Source organism: Eptesicus fuscus, chromosome 16 (assembly GCF_027574615.1).
Source record: "Eptesicus fuscus isolate TK198812 chromosome 16, DD_ASM_mEF_20220401, whole genome shotgun sequence".
NCBI lineage: Eukaryota > Metazoa > Chordata > Mammalia > Chiroptera > Vespertilionidae > Eptesicus > Eptesicus fuscus.
The window spans coordinates 56,233,033-56,245,757 of record NC_072488.1 but is presented as its reverse complement, the minus strand read 5'-3'; the positions used below and the strand labels follow the sequence as shown (position 1 = coordinate 56,245,757).

The following is a 12,725-nucleotide window of genomic DNA, read 5'->3' as shown; positions in this document are numbered from 1 at the left end:
ATGAATGAGGCAAAGCAAAAAGGCCAATGTGGCTGTAGCAAAGTAGGCAAAGGAGAATGGGCTGCAGAGGAGAACAGAGAGGCAAGGGCCTGGTCGCTGTATAAGGATTTGGACTGAGTGTGTCATACAAAGCCATTGGAGATTCTTACTCATGGAAAGATGATCTTATATGTTTTATCAGTTGCTTTTGTGTGAAGAATGGACCCTGGGGGCGGGAGGAGAGGGTGTCAAGAGCCCTGGCTGGCATGCTCAGTGGTTAGAGCATTGGCCCATGAACTGAAGGGTCACAGGTTCCATTCCAGTCAAAGGTACATACTTGGGTTGCAGGTCCCCCACCCTGGGTTAGGGCACATCAAGGAGGCAACCAATTGATGTGGCTCTCTCACATGGATGTTTCTCTCCTCTCTACACCCCCCCACCCCCTGACCTTTCCACTCTCTCTAAAATCAGTGGGAAAAAATACCCTCCAGTGAGAATTAACAACAACAACAGAAAAGAGTGGAAGCTGAAAGATCAGTTAAGAGGGTATGGCAATGGACTTCTCCAGAGATAATGGTAGCTTGGATGAGGGTAATAGCAGAGAAGGTGGTAAGGGATGTATTCTGGGCACAGAGAAAACAGAACTGGCTGCTGAAGTAAACATGGGAGATAAGAGAGTAATCATGAGACTCACAGGTAAGTGGGTACATGGGGGTATTTAACAGAAATGGGGAAGCCTCGGGAAGAAGTAGGCATTGTGTTGGGGGTGAGGGTAGACAAAAAGTTGGTTTTTGGTCAAGTTATATTTTAGATATCTACTTGACATACATGAGAATATAAAATTTGAATCTCCCTTGAGATCAGACTCAGGAGTAACTTGAATGTAGGAGGTCACATGCCATGAGCCACATGAGAGCACCTGACAAGAGTGTATACCTAGAAAAGAGAATGGCCCAAGACTGAGCCCTGGGTACAGCAATACAAAGACACTGAAAGGAAGAAATGGAACCTGCAAATGAGATTGAAGAGAAGTGACCAGGAGATAAGATAAAAACCCGAGAGGGAGAGGACAGCTGTAGAGAATGGGGGACAGATAAGAGGTCCATCAGGGGGTCAAGTACATGGTCACTGGGTTCTGTGAGAAGGAGGTTGTGGGTGGCCATAACAAAAGGGAGGACAGAGCTTGAGGACAAAAGCCTTCCTGGAATGCCTTCAGGAGAAAATGAAAGGAGAGGAAGTAGAACCATTGAGTACAAACAAGACTCTTCTAAGTAGTTTTGCTGTGAAATAAAAGTGAGTACAAAAAGGAAGCAAAGAAGCAGAGAAACCCCAAGATAGCTGGAGGGGACTAGAGGATCAAATAAGGATTTTTATGTTTAAGGTGGAGTTGCTATAGCACATTGGTAGGTTCACATGAATCATTCGGTAGGTGGGAGAGAGAAATATGCCAGGGAGAAAAGAGAGGATTACAGGAGCCAAGCCTTGAGTAGTCTGTGGAGGAGGTGGTGAGAGAAGTGATGTAGTTGGGTACAGATGCAGGTAGGTTAGTAATTCCTGGGGTAGCAATATGAGGCAGCTCTTTCTTGACTGCTCCTGCCTGCAGAATGAAATAGCACCTAGTGTGCACTTAGTCTTAGGTAGTTGTTTCTGCAGTCTGGTTCTCCTCTCCTGGCTCCCTAAGCAGGGTCACTCTCAGTCTCAGACCAGACAGACTGAGCTGCCCTGGCCCTGGCACATTCTTTTGGAGTAATTCTCTGCCAAACTCCAAACTTGCTGTAGTGCATCTTCAACCCCTCCTAGAAGAGTCTCAGAGGCATCTCCCATTACTCATTATTATACAACAGCTGAAAGCAGTGGCCATTGTAAACAGTAAATGCACAAGAATGCTGAGAATTTCAATCACTCATTAATCAATATAATGAGTATAGCATTGTAACCATCAGCAAACATTGAGAAAAAAAAACCATGAACTAAAGAAATTAGTTGAGTTCAATAAAGCAATGAAAGATAAGAGGCGTGATTTTATGTACCTGTCTCTATCAGTTGAGATTAAATTGAAAGCAGTTAAGATTAAAAAGAAGGGTGGGGAGTAAAGGTGTCATTTGAAAAATATCCATGGGGCTGAGCTGTAAAACTAACTCACAGCTAGAAAGCCTTCCACTGATTTAGCAGCCTGACCCCAACTCTGAGAATTGACTGTGTTACTCTATGGTTTGTGTCATGTTATCTGAGAAGAGACCAATGACCCTGTCTCAGATTCTCAAGCCAATAGCCCAAATCAAGTTCCTGAATCTTTGACCCAGGAACCTGAGGGTCAGAATCTTTTACCTAGGACAGTGATGGCGAACCTATGACACGCGTGTCAGTACTGACACGCATAGCCATTTCTGATGACACGCAGCCGCTGAGGTGGCTGCATGCCGAGGATGAAATATTTGCTGCTCCTGAGGATGAAACATTTGCGAAATAATGTTTTTTTCCTTAAAGTGACACACTACCCGAGTTATGCTCAGTTTTTTGGCGAAGTTTGACACACCAAGCTCAAAAGGTTGCCCATCACTGACCTAGGAGCTGTCTGAGATGGTTAATCTGATCTGAGCCCAGTGTTGAGTGGGTTTACAACACCAGCAAAGTATTTAAAGGGAAAAAGAAAAACATAGAGTGATGAGATAAACAAAACCCATAGCTGTAACACTTTTGTATTCAGTTTAGAAATAAGTTTTAAGATTTTCCTGACAAACTGTCTTTGTTATTTAATGTGTCTGAAAAAATGTAAATAAACTAAAACCTTAAATATCTGAAATATTAACTTTTTAATTTCAACTTGAAATGTGTAATTGCTGTTAGATTGGATTCTAATTTGAAGGGTAGAAAATAATTTGTGTACATTTGTAAAAAGTGTTTGAATTTTTAAAGCCTGATTTACTACATTTTTTTCATTTGCTTATTTTTGGAGTTATAGGCATTACCTAGGTGCTTAGAAAAATTTTGCCCATTAGATTTAAGTTTGCCTTGGCAGACATTTGAAGTATTTAAAAGAATCAGACATATTAAAATTGCAGTTACATTAAATTTATAATTTAAAATACTTAAAGGAATTCAATTTACTATGATATAAAAGAGTTAAATTCTTAGTGAGGTTTATTATAGTAAGCAATGAAATAACTGAGCATTAATTTTAAAAGTGAAAGTGGGCTTCTGGTCTAAGATGGCAGCATAGGAAGATCCTGAACTCACCTCCTCGCAGGAACACATTGAATTTACACCTACACACAGGGCATTTCCCACTTAAAAAATAACTGAGGTTTGACTTAACAGTTTCTGCACAACCAATGAGAAAGAGGCCTCATATAAATGGGTCTCCCTGCAGCTTGCTTTGACTTCAGCTTCCAGTTGTGTGACTTGCCCTCGGGACTCCCCTCAGCTTGCCCTTAGTTACAGCTCCTACCTAGGAGTGACTTGTCCCAAGATGTCCTGCAGACCACACTCACCTCAGCTACAGCCCCAGTCAAGGTATCCATACAACTCACACCCATTCCAGCTTTAGCTTCAGTCCTGGTGTGGCTTACCTCAGGCCTAACCATGTCCTGAAACTACTCCAGCTATAACTCCAACCAGTCTGCCAAGGTGGTCCCAGTACAGCTTGCCCCTAGGATTTCCCTTGGCCCATTCCCACTTCAACTACAGCTACAGGTCCTGGGTAAGGCTTGCCCCCCTGGAATCCCTGTGGCCCATGCATGCTCCAGCTCCAGCTGGCCTGCCAAGGACACCCAACACACAAAGTCTACAAAAGGGTACCCCTATACAACATAACTGCTTCAAGACCAGAAGAGATAACTATTTTACCTAATTTATAGAAACAAACACAGAGAGACAGCCAAAATGAGGAGACACAGAAATATGTCCCAAATGAAAGATCAGGACAAACCCCCAGAAAAAGAACTAAATGAAACAGAGACAAGCAATCTATCAGATAAAGAGTTCAAAACACTGGTTATAAGGATACTTAATTAACCCAGGAGAAGCATAGATGAACTTAGTGAGAACTTCAACAATGAGGTAGGAAACATAAAAATGGAGATAGAAAACATTAAAAATTACCAGTCAAGAAATGAAGAGTATATTAGATGGAATCAACAGCAGATTAGATGAAGCAGAAGATCAAATCAGCTATTTGAAAGACAAAGTAGCAGAAAACACCTAATCAGAACAGCAAAAAAGAAGAAAGAACTTTTTTAAGTGAGAATAGTTTAAGGGACCTCTGGGATAACATCAAGATTACCAACATTTGAATCATAGGAGTCCCAGAAGGAAGAGAGAGAGAGAAAGGGATAGAAAACCTACCTAAATAAATAATGACTGAAAACATCTCCAACCTGGTGAAGGTAACAGACATCCTTCTGAAGGTCCAAGAAGCACAGAGTCCCAAATAAGACAGATCCAAAGAGGGCCACACTAATGCATGTCATAATTAAAATACCAAAAAATAAATCAACTAGAATTTTTTTAACTTCAAAGTTGAAGACAAACAAAAACAAATAAATTCAACTATACACCAAATGGGTAACGACCATATTAAAGAAAAATGAAAAAAGAAAGATTCCAAGTAACTTTTAGCTACAGCACTTTCACTCCTCTCAGTCTGAAGAAAAAGGGACCAAAAGAACTGCAAAGGAAACTTAAATTTGACTTAGTAGTTTAGTAGGCTTGTTGTTAATAGTTCTGTTGGTGTTGTGACTCTAAAACAAGTTTGTGTGTAGTGTAAAATTAAGCAAATAAGTAAATATACTGATTTTATTGGGAGTCGGGCTTCTCACAATGAGAGAAAGGAGCTACAAATATAAAATAGTGAAAGGCAAGAAAGATAGGAGTGTTTATTTTCCCAGTCTATCCACTAGAAGGACATAAGCAATGACACCTCAGTGGCAATGAGCACACCAAGCTTACAATCTTGGCTTCTAATATCACTCCCCACTAAAAAGAAGCAGGGATCCTCAGCAAAATGGCTGAGTCCAGGGCTGGAGCTGGGAGAGCAAGCCTGCACCATCTTGTGTCAGAAGTGAGAATGTACTCAAAGAATGACAGGCACAGAATCCAGCTTGAAGGAGCTCCCACTGCCAAATCTTGGATAATCTGAGCATCAAAATTAGTAATGATAATAATAGATTATAACCCATTGAATAAAATCAGAATCCATATTGACAAAAGTAAATAAATGGGGGAGAAGGAAAGACCCTTACAGCAAAATGTTAACTAATAAATGCACAAGAAATTATAGAGTTTAAAAATTACTATCTGGCAATTGTTATAGTAATTTGATTCAGGCAAGAGCCATCAGTGCACTATAAGGAACAGGATATTCACATAATTTCAAATAATCTCCCCACAGGTTAGTTCTTTGTTACAAAGAAGAAAATAATAACTTTACAGGAGAAAAACTTGGACGACATGTCCAGGACTTGGTGATTGAAGTTACTATCATCAAATGGGAACAAGTCACAATCACCTGCCACCTAACAGGATCAGTGAGAAGAACACAGACTCACTTCTAGGGTATTCCTACCACCTATGCATAACTTGAAATAATGAAGTATCAGACAAACCCAAATCGGGAGACATTGTACGAAATAACTGAGCCCATCTCTTTAAAATGTAAAGTGGAGAGGACAGAGAAAGACTAAGACTGATCCAGATGAAGGAAGGCTAAAGAGACATGACTACTGAAATGCAACAGGTGATTCTGGATTAGATTCTGGACCTGAAATATTCTTACTACAGAGGACAAGAAGGGCAATGGGTGAAATCTGAATTAAATCTGTGGGCCGGATAATAGTGCTTTATCAATGTTAATTTCCTGGTTTTGACACATTTGCATTGCAGTTATATAAGAGAATGTTCTCGATTTTGTAAAATTAATTTTAAAAAATAATAAAAATAGACAAAAGGTGAAAGTGGTTTTTCTCATCATTATATCAAAAAACATTGCCATATAAATAGAATAGCAAGGTTTGCAGATTGAAATTAAAATGTTAAGAAAACTTCACACCATAGCTAATATTTGGAAACAGCCTAAATGCCCTTCAGCAGATGAGTGGATTAGAAAACTATGGTACATCTACACAATGGAATACTATGCTGCTATAAAAAAGAAAGAATTCTTACCATTTGCAGCAGCATGGATGGACCTGGAGAGCATCATATTAAGTGAAATAAGCCAGGCAATGAAAGAAAAATACCACATGATCTCACTCATTTATGGAGAATAAAGAACATTATAACCTGATGAATAAAAAGTTAGATACAGAGGCAGTAAAACACTGAACAGACTGTAAATTACAGCGGGAAGGCTGGGGAGTGTTGGGGAGGGAGGGAAATAGGTCAACCAAAGGACTTGTATGCAGGCATATAAGCACACCAATGGACACAAGACACTGGCGGGGAGGAGGGGATGAGGGCATGCAACAGGGGGTAGGGGAAGCTGAGGGAAGGTCAATGGGGTAGGGGAAGGAGATATATGTACTAATATATGTAATACTTTAAACAATAAAACAAATTTTAAAACTTCAGTTTTTATATTTATAATTATAATAAAGTTAATTATTTAAACACTAAGTTTTAAACTACACACCATTCTGAATAGCATGGTGAAATCTTGTGCCATCTTGCTTTGCTCTGCCCAGAACATGATTCATCAGTTTGCCCAGTATATTCATATGTGTATGCTGCCTGCCATTAGTCACTTAGTAGCCATCTCTGTTATCAGATCAACTGCCCTGGTATCACATAGCTTGTGTTCAAGTTACCATTATTTTACTTAATAATGGCCCCAAAGTGCAAGAGTAGTGATGCTAGCAATTCAGATATGCCAAAGAAAAGCTGTAAAGTATATACATATATAGGAAAAAATCATAGTATATATAGGGTTTGGTACTCCCTGTGGCTACAAGCATTCACTGGGCAGGGGGGGAGGTGTCTTGGAACATATGCCCCATGGATAAGGAGGACTACTGTATATTTACTTTTACCAAGGTACTATATGTTTTCATGTGTTCTCACATTACTAACTAGTATGCTTTCATTTCAGCTTGAACAACTTCTTTCAGCATTTCTTATAAGGTAAGTATAATGGTGATAAAGTCCCTCAGCTTTTATTTGTTAAGGAAAGTTATCTTGCCTGCATTTCTGAAGGATAACTGTGCTGAACAAAGTATTCTTGTTTGTTGGTTCTTTTCTTTCAGCACTTTGAATATATCCTTCCCCTCCCTCCTGGCCTGCAAAGTGTCTGCTGTGAAATCCACAGACATCTTTATAGAGGGTTCCCTTATATGAGAGACTTTTTCTCTTACTGCTTTTAAAAGTCTCTGTCTTTGATTTCAGTATAATATGTCTTTAGTCTTATTATAATATGTCTTGGAGAAGAACATTTTGGATTGAAATTATGGGGTGACCTAATAGCTTCATGAAATTGGATATCAAGTCTCCCCCCAAATTTGAAATGTTTTCAGTCATTATTTCTCTAAAAAAGCTTTCTGCTCTTTCTCCCTCTCTTTTCTTTCTGGACTCCAATGGCATGTAGATTGTTTCTCTCTTTTTTTTTTCTTTTCTTTTATTTAAATTTCTTTATTGATTAAGGTGTTACCTATGTGTCCTTATTCCCCCATTACCTCCCCATCCTCCCCACTCATGCTGTCACTCCCCTGTTGTCTGTGTCCATTGGTTGGGTTATATACATGCATACAAGTCCTTTGGTTGATCTCTCCCCTTACCCCCATCCTCCCCTACCTTCCCTCTGAGGTTTGATGGTTTGATTGATGTTTCTCTGTCTCTGGATCTGTTTTTGTTCATCAGTGTATGTTGTTCATTATATTCCATAAATGAGTGAGATCATGTGATATTTATATTTCTGGCTTATTTCACTTAGCATAATGCTCTCCAGTTCCATCCATGCTGTTACAAATGGTAAGAATTCCTTTTTTACCACAGTGTAGTGTTCCATTGTGTAGATGTACCACAGTTTTTTAATCCACTCATCTGCTGATGGACACTTAGGCTGTTTCCAAATCTTAGCTATTATAAATTGTGCTTCTATGAACATTGGAGTGCATATATCCTTTCTAATAGATTGTTTCTATTAATGGTGTCCTATGAGTCCGCAGACTTTCTTTATTCCTTTAATTTTTTTTTTTCTATTTGATGCTCTAACTATATAATTTCAAGTAACCTGTCTTCAAACTGACTCATTCTGCTTGGTCCAGTCTGCTTTGGAAGCTCTCTGTTGAATTCTTCAGTTCGATCATAGTATTCTTCAGCTCCAAAATGTGTTTGGTTCTTATTTATGATTTTATGTTTTACTCTTGGTTTTGTTTTTGCATTGTTTTCCTGGTTTTGTTAAATTGTTCATCTGTGTTCTCTTGTAGCTCTCTGAGCATCTTAGGATAAATGACTTTTGAATTTTTTGTTGGGCAATGCTTGTATCTCCATGTCTTGGGGTCAATTACTAAAAGTTTGCTGTGTTCCTTTGGTGTCATGTTTTGCTGATTCGTGGTGATCCCTGTAGCTTGTGTAGGTGACTGTGCATTTGAAGAGGTAGTCACCTCTTTCAGACTCTATGGACTGACTTCAGTAAGGAAAAACTTTCACCTGAGGGTGGGGCATGCTAGAGCACTCTGTGACCCCAAGTCTAGACATGCAGAAACATGCAGATGCCTGTGTAGTTGTGTGCTAACTGCGGGCACCAATTCGATATTCAAGTAAAGATGTCAAACAGAAACATACGCAAGTCTGTAGCTTAGAGAAAATGCCCAGGCTGGAGATGTAAACTGAGGAATGGACAGCACACAGGAGGTACTGGAAGCAATGGGACAAGATCAGACCTCCTGAGAAGAAGGCAGACCTTGAGCTGAACTTGGGACATGCCAGCGTTGAGAGCTCTAAGAGGAGGAGCCAGCAAAGGTGATTGGAAGAGCAGCAAGGGCAGAGGGAATGCAGGAGGAGAACCAGGGGTGTGGGCATCACAGAAACCAAAGCAAGGAAGCTCTTCTTAAAGGAGGGACCGTCACCTGCCTCCTGTGCTGCTGATAGGGAGAGATGAGGACATAGAAGTGGCCACTAGATGAAGGTCAATGGCGGCCTTGACCTGAGGGGCTCAGGGCAATGGTGGCTACAGACTGTAGAGAGAACCGGGTGATGCAGGCATGGAGACAGCAAATAAACGTATGAGTCTCCGGATGGAACACAGATGTGGGGTGGTGTCAGGGGAGGGTCTCTTCATCATGGCAGGCACTTGGGCATGTTCACAGTTGATGGCAATATGCTGGGAGAGGGGGAGGAGTTGGTGGTGTCGGTGAGAGAGGAGTCCTGAGCAGGCAGAGGGAAATAAAGGCTAGAGCCCAAGACCAGGGTCATCCTCAGGGCCACCTCGTCCACCGCAGCAGAAGGGGAAGCAGGTGGGTTCCACGTTGTGGTGGGAAGAGAGAGTTCCTGCCCGATTGCCTCAGTAAAGAACAGCTGGGTGTGGGGCTGGGCGTGGGGCTGGGCAAAGGTGAAACCACTTGTCCTCCTGTGTAGCCCTCTCCCCTGAAAGCAGCTGTACTCAGTACCCCGAACTTTTCCATCTCTTTGTGCAGGTTCTGCAGATCCTGCCCTAATTCATAATGCTCTCTCTCCAATGTAAAATGTTTATATTTTTAAAACAAAGTGTCTGTTAGCAACATATTGGTCCCCCACAAATGCCTCTCTATGACAAAAGCATCTTGGGCCGGTGAGGAAATTTCATTCCTGCAGACGTGACACCACAGCTATTCACAGGGATGAATAATGTGAGACTCCGGCACGTTACTCTCCGTGGCTCTGGTACTGCAGCGTTCCCCACCTTTGACCACTGCCCCTCCATCCATAGAAAGTGAGCTCCGGATTAACTGCCGGGAAGATTGCGGGGGGATGGGGGAGAACACCCCAGAGCCATTCACATTCCTGGCCTACTCCTCGCAAGTGACATGTTGGAATTCAAATAGCCTGGAGGATGCCTACACACTTGGTACTCATCCCTGCTTATCGCCCTAAGTGGATGGAACTCAAGCATAGACACCCGTGCGCTTCCCTTTCCTGATAATGACCTCAGCGACTTTTGCATCTGCCATCCCAAAGCAGGGAAAGTCAGGCTCCCAGCAAGCAGCTGGCGGAGGCTCCAGTCTGGAGAATGAATTCTTCACCCACAGCTATTTTTTTCCTGTCAGTAGAAATACTTCAGGACTGAGCTGGCAAATGAGAGCCTGAGACACGTGCAGGGAAATTCTGGTCCTGCTGCTGCTACTGAGTAACCACTCTGAACCCGCTGTCTCTCGCAGAACCGGCCTCACTTCCTGGGAAATTCCCCAGCACAGGGAGTTTGCAATCGTCTTGGCTATTTCTAAGGCTGGGAATGAAATATTTGTGAAACTTCATTTGCAAGAAAAAAAAAAAAAAAAGGTGACCTTTCACCGAAAGAGAAGGAAGTAAATGCTATAATAAGGTTCATTCAGTCAGCCAAGACTCTCTCATCTTCCGCATGACGTCAACTGAGGCCGCTGAGGCTGGCGGCCACTCACCCTTCCCCCTCCCATCAACCCTCCACTCTCAGGAGGCCTTGGATTCCATGTCCAGGGATGAAAGATCAGGGATCCCAAGATCAGGGATGAAAGGACTCACCCATAAGAACGCTGTAGTCCCTACCTGAGCTTGTTCCCCAAGCCTGTCCCAGATCATCTCCCCCCACCTCTCACTCGTCAGCCGCTTGGCCTCCCTGTGTGAGGAAGGAACATTCTACCTAGTCACCGAGAAGTTCTCCTTGCAGAACTCAGACTGCTCCTCCTCAGCGGAGCCTCCTGAAGGCCTCTCCTCCCGGCTGCAGGCCTTTACTCTGAGGCTCCTCTGAGGCTCCCTTCCCTCTCCCTCTCCTCCTCCCAGACAGAAAGCAATCCCTAACTGACTCCTGAGAGATCTCCATTGACCATCCCACGTCCTGAACTGACCTGCAGCATCTCTTATCTGTGCCAGACATCTCCCTGCCCCGTGTGCTGGCACAGTCTCCTCCTGAGAAGTTATCTGCACTTATTGAATCACAGACCAGCGATGACAGTATTTTCTTCCAGCCCCAGCATCACACGCGCTGTCAGACCTCTCTGACCTCTCCAGCCAGCTCAGGACTTCGGGTGACCATCACATACAAGCAGCCTTGGGGCCACAGGAAGGTGGCAGATGCAAACTCTTTCCCCTGATTCTATTCCTCTCCCCAAGCCCCATTCATATAGCACGAAGGGGGTCTTTAAGGGCACAAACCCCCAAAAATAGGAGAGCAGGAGAGGAGATGACAGCAGTGGGGGGGGGGGGGGGAGGTTTCTGATCAGTCAGGAAATGCCCTGGCGTTCACTTTAACAACAGAAAATCAAGCGTTCCCAGCCTCACACGGGAGTTTTTTAAGCAAAAAGAAAAAGGGGGGACCTGAAAAGCAGCTGGACAAGTGGCAGTGGATCCTGGGTGAGCAGTGGACAAGCCAGCTGGGGCCTTGGCGGGTAGGCCTGGGGGTGAGAAACAAGGAAGCTGGTTTGGGAGATGATAGAGTTAGAGACCAAAGAAAAGCACACATTGCATGACACCGTTTTTATAAAACTGTAGGAAATGTAGGCCAATCTGTAGTGGCAGGGAACACGTCAGCGTTGCTTGGGAATGAGGAGGCAGGAGGGGGTGCACAGAGGCCAGAAGAACCTTATGAGGGGATGAGGAGTTCACTTTCTTGATTGTGGTGATGGTTTCACTATCAAAATGTATACACTGCACAATTTGAATATGTGCGATTTGTTATATGACAGTTTTACCTCAATAAAGCCGCTTTTTAAAAGTGCTGGCAGCTGAGTGCCTGCTGCATTAGTGTTTTGGGGTCCGGAAAGCCGAGCCCAGGCCGGAGGTGTCGGGGGGCTGCGGGCCTCAGCTCTGGTCACTATGGACAGCTTTTTCTTTGGCTGCGAGCTTTCCAGCCACACCCACTCATCCACCTTCAAGGTAAAGAAAGAGGAGGATGCGGAGCACGTGCTGGCTTGGACCATGCTCTGCCTCACCGAGGGGGCCAAGGAGGAGCGGAATGTGGTAGAAGTGGTGGCCCGTAACCATGACCACCAGGAGATTGCAGTCCCCGTGGCCAACCTCGGGTTGTCCCGCCAACCCATGCTCAGTGTGGGTGACTGCCAGCTGCAACCGCCTATAGCCTCCCACCTGAAGTCAGGCTCTGGTCCTGTGCCAGTCCCTGGGCGACCCCAGATTGTTACTATAAGCAGTGTTTCTGAGGAAGAAGAGAGTGAAGAAGAGGGGAGTGAGGAGAACAAGGAAGTTGAATTGTGCCCATTCTGCCTGCCAAGAAACAGAGGGGCAGGCCTGAGCACTCCTTGGTCGGCTAGCTGCCTGCCATATATGCCACGTACCACGTTGCTGTACAAGTATCAAGAATTTGAAATGTCTTCTTCATTGAAGAGGAGGGGTAGGGTGGGGTCTTGGGCTGGTGCTAGGAGAAAGGGGGTCCCATTCTCCATAGGGTCCTGATGTTCTTCTAATTCTATACCAGGCGGGGGCTTCCCTTTTCTGCAGGAGTGGAACTCTGAACTGTCTGATCCTCTCTCCCTACTTGCCTTTGAGGTTGGAGGTTAGCATCTGAGGCTCAGGACCGCTCCACATTTTAAACACTTTTTACATTTTTTTGATAAAGGGTGAAATAAAGT

The 12,725-nt window shown here is 43.5% G+C and overlaps 1 pseudogene; it reads left to right on the top strand.

The window, feature by feature from the left end:
* Positions 1-533: 533 nt before the first annotated feature.
* Positions 534-12,407, top strand: LOC129151934 (nucleoplasmin-3-like; annotated as a pseudogene).
* Positions 12,408-12,725: the final 318 nt, after the last annotated feature.